Genomic DNA, 9,782 nt, shown 5'->3' on the forward strand with positions numbered 1-9,782 from the left:
TATGAAACGCAACTTTGAAACTTTTCAAACTCATCTTCTTAATGAACTTGATTATCCGTTTACTGTTATTGGAATTACTGAGACTAAAATGACAAATTTTAATCTTGCATCAATAGCGAAACCATCCCTAGCTGAATATTCTTTTGAATTTGTTCCAACACCTTTGGCTTCGGGAGGTGTTGCTATGTTGATTAGCGGCTCTTTAAAATATTCTATTCTGGAGAGAAACTCTAATTTCGCCGTCCATGCCCTGTGGGTCAAATTTCATTTTGAGAAACAAAGCAATATCATTTGTGATGTGATCTAGAGACAGCACAATTCCCCCGAGCAGTTCCTAGCTTACTTTGATGAGGTGCTAGAAAAATACAATAGCACTGGAAAACCCGTATATATAATGGATGATTTTAACATTAATCTTCTCAATGTCGATTCCTACAGCTGTTCCAAGGATTTCCTAGTTTCTCTCCAAGGCAACTGTTTTCTTCCGACTATAGATGAACCTTCAAGAGTCTACAGCAATTCTGCCACTCTAATTCAAAGTATCTTTACTAACAGAACTGATCACCAGATTGTAAGTGGAAACATTATTTCGGATTTCACTGACTCAGTTCTGTACACTGCAATCGATAACAGCCAAGCCTGTTCCGAAGAAACTAAAAGTTAGAGACTACCCTCATTTCATTAAACAAAATTTTATTTCTGATCTTTCACTTGTTGACTGGAGTAACACACTGACTAAACATTCCGCTAATCCGAAGAGAGCCTTCTCCTCGTTTTATAACAAACTAGAGAAACTTGTTAAGATACATGCCCCCTTTAAATCATTTTCCAGACGTAATGCAAAGCAATTCTCAAAACCTTGGTTAAGTAGGGGCTTGATTAAATCTAAAAAAGTTAAAAATACTTTTCTAGTCTCAGGCGATTTTCAAAAATATAATAATAATAATAATAATAATAATAATAATAATAATAATAATAATAAAATATTTATACCGCGCTAGTATCCTACTGTTCAAAGGCGCCTACAAAAACTTTAACATTAACACTTAATACATAATAACATAATACTGGCTAGGAATATATTGCTTTAAAAGATGTGTTAATGTTAAAGCTTTTGTAAGTTGTACAGAAACAAATGATCTGGTCTCATACGACATAGTAAAAGGATATACTATTGCAAATTATTTAATGAAAACCTACATAACACGAAGAATACTTGGGCTGGTTATAATCAACTTTTGAATGGTCAAAAGAAAAGTTCCAAACCCGTAACAGTAGTTAAAAGACCCGGTACCTGTGAAATTACTGCTCTTGGTTCTGAACTTCCAAACATTATGAATAACTATTTCTCTTCTATTGGGGAAGTTTGGCAAAAAAATGTTCCCTCCTCTACGAAGCATTTCAGCGTTTATTTACATCATCGTCGTTCTATCAATTCTTTCTTTTTCGATGCTGTCACTCAATCTGAAATAGGGCGCGAGATTTTTTCATTGCCTTATAATAAATCATATGGATTATATTCTTTCCCAACTCGCCTGATCAAATGCGCTTATTGTATCTTAAGCCAACCTCTTGCTGATTTAATTAACATCTCTGTGAGCTGTGGTGTTCACCCACCTCAATTAAAACATGCCAAAGTCGTCCCAGTCTACAAGTCTGATGACGGCACAGAGCCCGGGAACTACAGGCCCATCTCTTTGCTTCCAGTATTAAACTGTATCTTTGAAAAAGTAATGTATAATCGCCTTATTGCCTTTGTTAAGAAAAAAATGACCTACTATATAAATCACAATACGGTTTTCGCGAGAAGCATTCCTGCCATCATGACCTACTCGAAATTGTCAACAGAATTCAAACCAATATTGATGATAAATTATTTCCATGTGGAATATTTTTAGATTTAAAAAAAAAGCTTTTGATACTGTTGATCATTCCATTCTCTTGTATAAGTTATACCACTACGGAATAAGAGGAATTGTGCATGATTGGTTTTCCTCTTACCTCTCCAACCGTTTTCAATCCACTCAAATGGACTCTAATATCTCACGTAAAAGGAAAATTTCTTTTGGTGTGCCACAAGGATCTGTTCTCGGCCTACTTCTCTTTCTAACCAATATAAACGATATCCCCAGTTGCTCTAAAATTTTTGATTTTCATCTCCTTGCTGACGATACTAATTTAATTTATGCTGATAAAAGTCTGAAATCACTTGAGACTGTTGTTAATAATGAGCTGAAAAACGTTACTGATGTTGCAGATCAAGCAGCCACAACAAACTAATTGATCATATATAAAAACGGCAAAATAAAAAAGCAGTGCACAGGAACATAACGTTTTGACAAGCCTCGCGATACTTTAACAGACTTGTAAACAAACTCTCTGCAGTTAACAACTCGCTCCACCACTGCATCAGTAATGTTTCTACGTAGTCAGCTAGGCTATGATCTGCGTTTGACTAAAGGGAGAAGCATACTTTTCGTTTTATTTTTTTTTCCGGAGGCTATGCGATTTGAGGGTTTGGGCACCATCTTTGACTGGCAGACCACTCGTCCTCAATACTCGCCCTCGATTTAATGTATTTTCATTAGGTAGTTAAGTCCAAACCTCTTAAAAACTCCTGAATTCCTTTCATTACCGAACATGTCCCTTCAAACGTACCATTTAAAGGCAAGAATGTCCTATTAAGTGGTTATAATTTTTATGCTTCCTCTTTGTCGGATTTTATTTCACAAGCACTAGGACCACCAGTCGCTACAAGCCAATCAACCAATAATACTTCGATAACCTAATATTAGTCGATTGATATCTTTATGACTCTTGAATTCTAGTTAAGTTTTACATTGCTGACGTTGTAATAGAATTAGACTAAAGGCTTCATCGTACTTTACCATAACATTACAAATCACTCATCTCTTTTAGTTCAAATCTGCTTTAACACCTCCTAGAGACTACGAAGGAAATATAACCATGCAGGTAAAAGTAAAAACTTGGGTGCAGCTACAGTTCTCGCTCTAAATTTCTCTTAGTTAGTTTGCGTTTTGCTTGTATAATTTTCGATTAATTGATTAGTGGCACGGTTGTCTAGTTGTTTGGTCGTTATTAGTGCTGCTTGATTGATTGTTTCCAAGCTTACTTACTTCTCTCATATATGGCAGGTTTGCTAGTTTCATTTGCATGTTTCCTTTCTTTGGTGCTTCATTATTTAATTGAATGCTTACTTTTGGCTTTTTCTCTCTTACTTTTTTGTCCTTAATGCGACAGTAGGAATACAGTATGTCAAATACTCAAGCTCACCCCATAAAAATCGCTTAGCAAAATGCTAGTCATGTTGACTTAAAGAAACCCTTTCGGTCTGTTAGTTCCTGAAAAGAAACTTATTATTTAGCCGGTGCTTACCAAATTTCCTAAAAGCCGGCAATCACCTTCCAAAGGCGAAATATCAGTGATGCCATATGCATATTAACGAGTCAACTTATCTTTGAAGCTACTATTGTCGTCAGGAGTTGCTTTTTATCTGCCTACCTTTACCTCTTTTTATCAAGGATGCGAAAAAACAGTTTACAACTTCAATCCAAATTAAAGTATATGGTCCGAGAAACCAGTATTTTTACAGGAGGATCGTAGACTGATGGATACTTTTTCTAAAGCGTTTAACCTTGAAGAATTTATATTTAGATATGCCAGAAAGCGAGAACACTCCACAAATCCCGAACTTATGGATGTCTTTTCTCACCATATTTCGCTGTATTGCCCCAGTAGGTCAGGACTAGAACGGAACATATGCGATCCATGCGAGTAATCCACCCATTAATTAATTCCCACCTATCCCACCCCAGGGGAGGACATCCATCACACAGTAATCTCGCGCATGGGAAATTAACGTCTCCTATCTCTAACCCTGTAGAAGACGGGACCTCCATTTATTCGTTCCTATCCGAGAAGACTAGAATATCTAACCATTACTTGATGTTATAGGAAGGTAGCATATTCTTCTCAATTGTTTTAAGACTTTGAGTGTTGGTCCGGCCGGGACTTGAACCCTCGACCTCCCGCACAACATTCCAGCGCTCTATCCATTGAGCTAACCGGGAGGCGGTTAAGATGAAGATCGGTGAAGATGTGGGTAAGCGAAGTACAGTTTCCTTCATTTTGCGTAAAAGAGCTTTATCATATATCATATACCCACAATTCCTCTATTCGCTCCGACGAAGGGCTAACGCTCGAAACGTCAGCTTTTGTAATCGTTAGGGTGGCCAATTTACCATTTCAACTTTGTTCATATATCCAAATTATTTCGTTAGCCCCACTGACGCAGCCCCAAACAGTTTCTTTGGAAACTATCAGCCTTTATTCATTTTTATCTTATATCAGTTCAGGCAACCATTACCAAGCCAGAACCACTGATTATTTTGCATCAGCTAAATAAGTCTGGCTTTATTGTATTTTTTTGTTTCTTGTTGTTGTTTTTGTTGTTGTTGTTGTTTTGTTTTGTTTTTTTGTTTTTCGTTTTTTTCCAATGCAAGATTAGAGGCATGACAGCTACTTACAATTCTATAATTAGGGAAATAATCGACCCGCGAAACCTTGAGTGGGACAAAGGCGACAGAGTGATTTTTAGTCATGCAGAAAATGGCCTATTATGGGCTTCATTTTTTAGTCTAAATAGATTAAAAATCAAGAAAGGAGAAGACTTTCTGTTCAATGGAACCAATCGCGAGAACTTTATCAAGATTCCCCAAGCTAATCTGAAACGAGGTAAGTACCCTTCTTTGTTTTGAATAAATGCTTTCATTAACCTTTTGGAAAGGCTTCAGCGTCGTGGTGTTCTCCAGTTTGAAAATGGAGCCATTCCGATCTCGTAAATGTTCGTCGTTCCACATCGAAACAGCGGCCCGGAAAGCCTATAAACACTTGAAATATGATTAAGTCGGTGAAATTTTGTTTCTTGAGCATCAGGAACAGTACATGGATGTTTGAAAGTTTACATTGGATAACTGATCTCTTCCGTGGCAAAACTAGGCAAAATATGTTTGCGTTTCTTCTTGACCGCCATGTTGGTGCCCCCTAAACGGGTACCAACATTATTTGGCGAATATCGCATAAGTGGAAAACCCTGCAGACCTAAAACTTAGAACTTAGACTTTTTTTTATGTATTTATCAACACTCTACCATAGGTTACTCACTTGGCGACAGGCATCCAGTAGCTTTCACTTTAGATTTCGATTGAATGACAATGAAAAGCACCAAAGTGCGCGTTGTTTGCACTCAGCACAGCGAAGTTTTGTTTTCCTTTTCCCTTTTTACCATTTTTCCTTCCCCCTTGGCCTGAGTCGGTTTCCGATTTTAATTTTCATATTTCGAATAAACTTTATGCCTCTTCAAAAAAAATTTGGGAAATTTTGTTTTTCCACGATCTCCCTATACACTAGTGCCCTGAGCAATTTGGCATTGGAAGGTGTACAGCTATGTTGATAACACACGATTTCTGTGAAGCAATTGCCAAACGGGCCACAGAATTTATTTAATTTCCAGCGACTGAGCAAGACGTGCAACAAAGCATTCGCTTGTTCACAAACAAGTAGTCGTTCCCGAAAGTGGTAGGAGCAATTGACGGTAGTCATATACCATTAAAAGCAGTGTCTGTTAACGAACGGATTGAATACTTCAATCGAAAGCAGGAGTATTCTATCGTAATCCAAGGAGTTGCTGACGCGTCTTTTAAACTTCTTGATGTGAGTACCGGCTATCCCGGTGGCATTCACGACGCCCGTATTCTCCGTTTGAGCAAACTGAAGAGAGAAATTGATCAAGGTACCTGGCTAAACGCGCCTTGGAAGAGAATTGGGGGTTCTGAGGTTGGACCTCTTCTGGTAGGGGACTCGGCGTATCCTTTGTCTGTTTGGCTGATGAAGCCGTTTAAGCAAATACCAACAGTAACTGAGAGCCAATTGCGTTTCAATCGTGCCCTCAGTCAAGCCCGGGTTGTTATAGAACAAGCCTTCGGAATTTTGAAAGGTCGTTGGAGATGTCTCTATAAACCATTGGAGTCCCCACCACTATCATGGCTTGCTGTGTCCTTCACAATATTTGTATAGATGTTGGAGATCCGAGCGCTATAGACCCCGTTGAGAATGACAGTGAAATGGCTCAAAGTTCTCTCAATGGAGACGAACAGCTTTGCTCAAGGAGCATTAGAGATGATATAATGGATCATTTGTCATAATACAAACATTAAACCATAGTTCTTCTTTTTATTGGAATGTTTTGGGTTAAGCTGAAAAGACACAGGTGGATTTACTGGAGATCAATGTACATAGACTGAAATTTGGTCACTTTCCATTTGTTACAGGTATAATTCATGAGCAATTTAATTCACTGTGGTTTAAAAAATGTTATAAAAGCTTTCCGATGTTAAGAGTGAGATTTTGACTTTGAATCATTGAAAACAAATTATTCTTGTATTTAAAAACTCGTATACGATGCGTTACGGTTTTCTCTGGTATGAGTATATTAATTGCATTTCAAAATTAATCAACAGATAATTGTACTTTTAAATAATTTCTGAGATACACGTAATTTTTTGGCACAAGCGATAATTTTTACCTTCTTATATTGTTCATTTATGGAATCGTTGTCCTTTTACACGGTTATCTTGATCTTGAAATTAATCATAACACATGAAATCATGGACAATGAACTGAAACGAATAAATTGTTCTCATAAAACAGAGTTAAGGTCCGAACTTTACTCTTTCGCATTGACAACGTCCTTTAAAATGTTTCCAAGCAGCTTTAATGCGTCCATTTAAAACTTTTGTTCTTTTTTTTTGCTTTCCTTCTCGGCTTCTGCCATTCGCTCCATAAACGCCTCGTTCCTCTCTTGTGCTCTTTCCATAAACGACAGCACTGTTGGCTCATCTGCTATTGCTGCTGCATTGGTCTTCTTTCTGGCTGCTTTCTTTCCATCTTTTCGATTCTTTGGTGTATTCTTTGGACTACTCTTTGGTATACTTGTGCACTTTCCCTGTTTGCCTTGTTCTTGAAGAATAGGGACTTCGCAAAGACCAATGACTCGTCTTCCTCTGAGTCTGAAGTGCATATTTCACCAGACGGGACAGGTAGGTCATCAGATTGGACAAGTTTCCTCTTTTTAGCGGACGCAGCAGCCCAAACTTCCTCATCTAAATTTTGTTTATCGCGGATGTCTTGATCAACTTGTGGGGAACTCTGGGCTTCGATTGACGAACTACTCTCCAACATGTGTCGAGGATTGATGGCTTCTCGATTGCCGAGGATTCCGTCCATGTCCTGATTAACAATTGATTCATGCTTTAGCGTGCTCTATCGAGTTATGGAGCACTTGGGAAGTTTGCAGAGCACGAGAGAAGTGTAAGAGTTGTCCGAGGCGATAGCCGAGGGCAACTCTAGCTTCTTGAGCGTTTACACTCTAGCTCCTTGAGCGTTTACACACGGAAAATGTTTAGCTAGGTAAGTAAACTCTCGTACCTCCGTAAACCGTTCAAGTCGAAACACGGCATTAGAAAGCTTCTACTCCCAAAGCTGGCGAATTAACCATAAAAAGACAACAACAGTAGAAACAATTAAAAGATTTTGACCATCTATACCGTTCTCCGGTCCCCTGTCCCCACTATTCCTCTGATCTTCGCTCTTCTACAAATCGTTATACCTTTACAACTACATAATCATAATTATATGTAGACAGCGTAAGCAAAGCGTGAAATAATGAGAAGCTAGAGCCAGACAATCGTTGCTTAAAGATATTGAAACTGTGCGGCGAATAATACTGGCTACGAATATATTCCTTTAAAAGATGAAAATCCGGATTTAAATTGTTATTTGTGTTAAACGTAAAGAGATCTAAATCGCAGATGCTGGAAAGTTTATCTAAACATTTTTTTGTTTGGAAGTTGAGTTTCTAAACTGTTGTTAAATTGACCGTGGTGTGGAAAAAAATTAACACCGAAATATTGTGATTCACCAGAAGCTTCTTTACGAGAGGTCTTGTCACACATATTTGCCAACTAAACAAACAAACAGCAAAGTTATCAGTGGCAAGTACTTAGCTGGATTTAAGATTGCCTCTCGGCCGGTCTTTGTAGGGCAGCAGCATCCTTGATCTTAAACACAGGAGAGTCACTGTTTTTTCGAAGCCACACAACAAAGCCTTTCGTCCAGCAGAAATGAAAATGATGTTGTTCTTTAGACTTTTTCGCGTCAAATAGCACATGTTGCTCTAACGAAACCTGGTCCGTCAAGCCTAGTTTGGTTGGATCTGTCTTGCATGCATCTTTGCGGCGTAACATCACGTTTTCTTTGGCCAGTCTTCGAGTAAACTTGCAGATAACCGGTCGAGGGCCGGCATTCGCCGTTCTTGTTGGGATTCTGGGGGAGTAATCGATGTCGTGTAGCGATACTTCGGCGTCGATTTCATTGAACAGATTAAGGCAAAGCAAACTTGACTCGCACGCCGATTCCCTCGAGTGTAGTTCAGGGATTCTCACAATCGTTATATTGTACCGCTGGGCCGGGTTGTTCAAAGCTGGGTTAAGATAACCCAGGGTTACTGTCAAATCTGATTTTAGATCTAAAAGCTTTAAAAGGAAATTCAGTGATTGGATGCTCTAAAAAGTGTAAGGAAAGCTATCCCAAAAAATAGTTTTGAACAAAGGATTAAAGAAACCCTGATTAGAATTTAACCTTGGGTTAATGCTAATCAGCCTTCGAACAACTGGGCCCTGTAAGCTGTATTCTTGAAAATCGTCGACAGCTTTACTAATCATGTCGACCTTGCAGTGAGTTCGAGAAGGCGACTATTTAGGCGGCGCAGCTCACTTTGGGCATGAGCTTGAAAGCTGTTAAATTCGTCGAAACTGTTGCTCACAAACTCTAAGCACCTGTCAGAGTCTTGTTCCAAGGATTCATTTGTAGCAATTCTAGCTTCACTTGTTTTTTTGACAGGAGTTAGCAGTAAAGATATAAAAAGAGACGAAAAGAAAATACACTAATTTACAAATATTTTGTCAGAGCTCGAAACGATGCGACCATATTGCAAGCTCACCGCTGACCAATTGCATTGAGAAATGAAAAACTATTTCGACCGCATCTAACCTTGTTTTTTCATCAAATATTTTATTTATCGATTTTCAAGTTTCCCTCGTATGAACGTTAGCTTAATCCATTTTTGATAAAAGAGCGGCGGGAAAGCGACGATTTCCCTTCAACATTGTCTTTTCGACGTTGATTTCATTCTAACGACTAACAATATTTTCTTTCTGGCGATCTTAGAAATCTTTGCGCAAAGAAGAGGATCCGACTACTGGTAATTGTACCTGGATAAACGGCGGAAATAAAAAGTGAATGAAACTCTTGAAGCGTGGCTGCCCATGAGCCAAAAAAAAAAACAACAGGAGAGCCGTACGATATCGAACTGCTGAGGGAACAACTCGCTAACATCGAGGATGAAAACGCGACGATCACAGCTGTTGAATATTAACCTATCACAGCGAAGCATCCTACTTTTATAGGAAGATCTTATCACCTCATGAAGACAAGCAGTATGCCCCGGAAACGTCGTGGCTCACATCATAAGTGACCAAATCGTGAGAAAAACGATAATACGTCATCATTAAGGAGTTTCATAGGGATATATCGCCCTTTAGATAAAAGTATAAGATCAAAGCTGACTCAATGAGGTTAAATGATAACACTTAGAAAACATCTAAATATAAAGGTTTGTCTTTCTCATATTACACACCAAACAT

This window comes from Stylophora pistillata, chromosome 2 (genome assembly GCF_964205215.1).
Source record: "Stylophora pistillata chromosome 2, jaStyPist1.2, whole genome shotgun sequence".
Taxonomy (NCBI): domain Eukaryota; kingdom Metazoa; phylum Cnidaria; class Anthozoa; order Scleractinia; family Pocilloporidae; genus Stylophora; species Stylophora pistillata.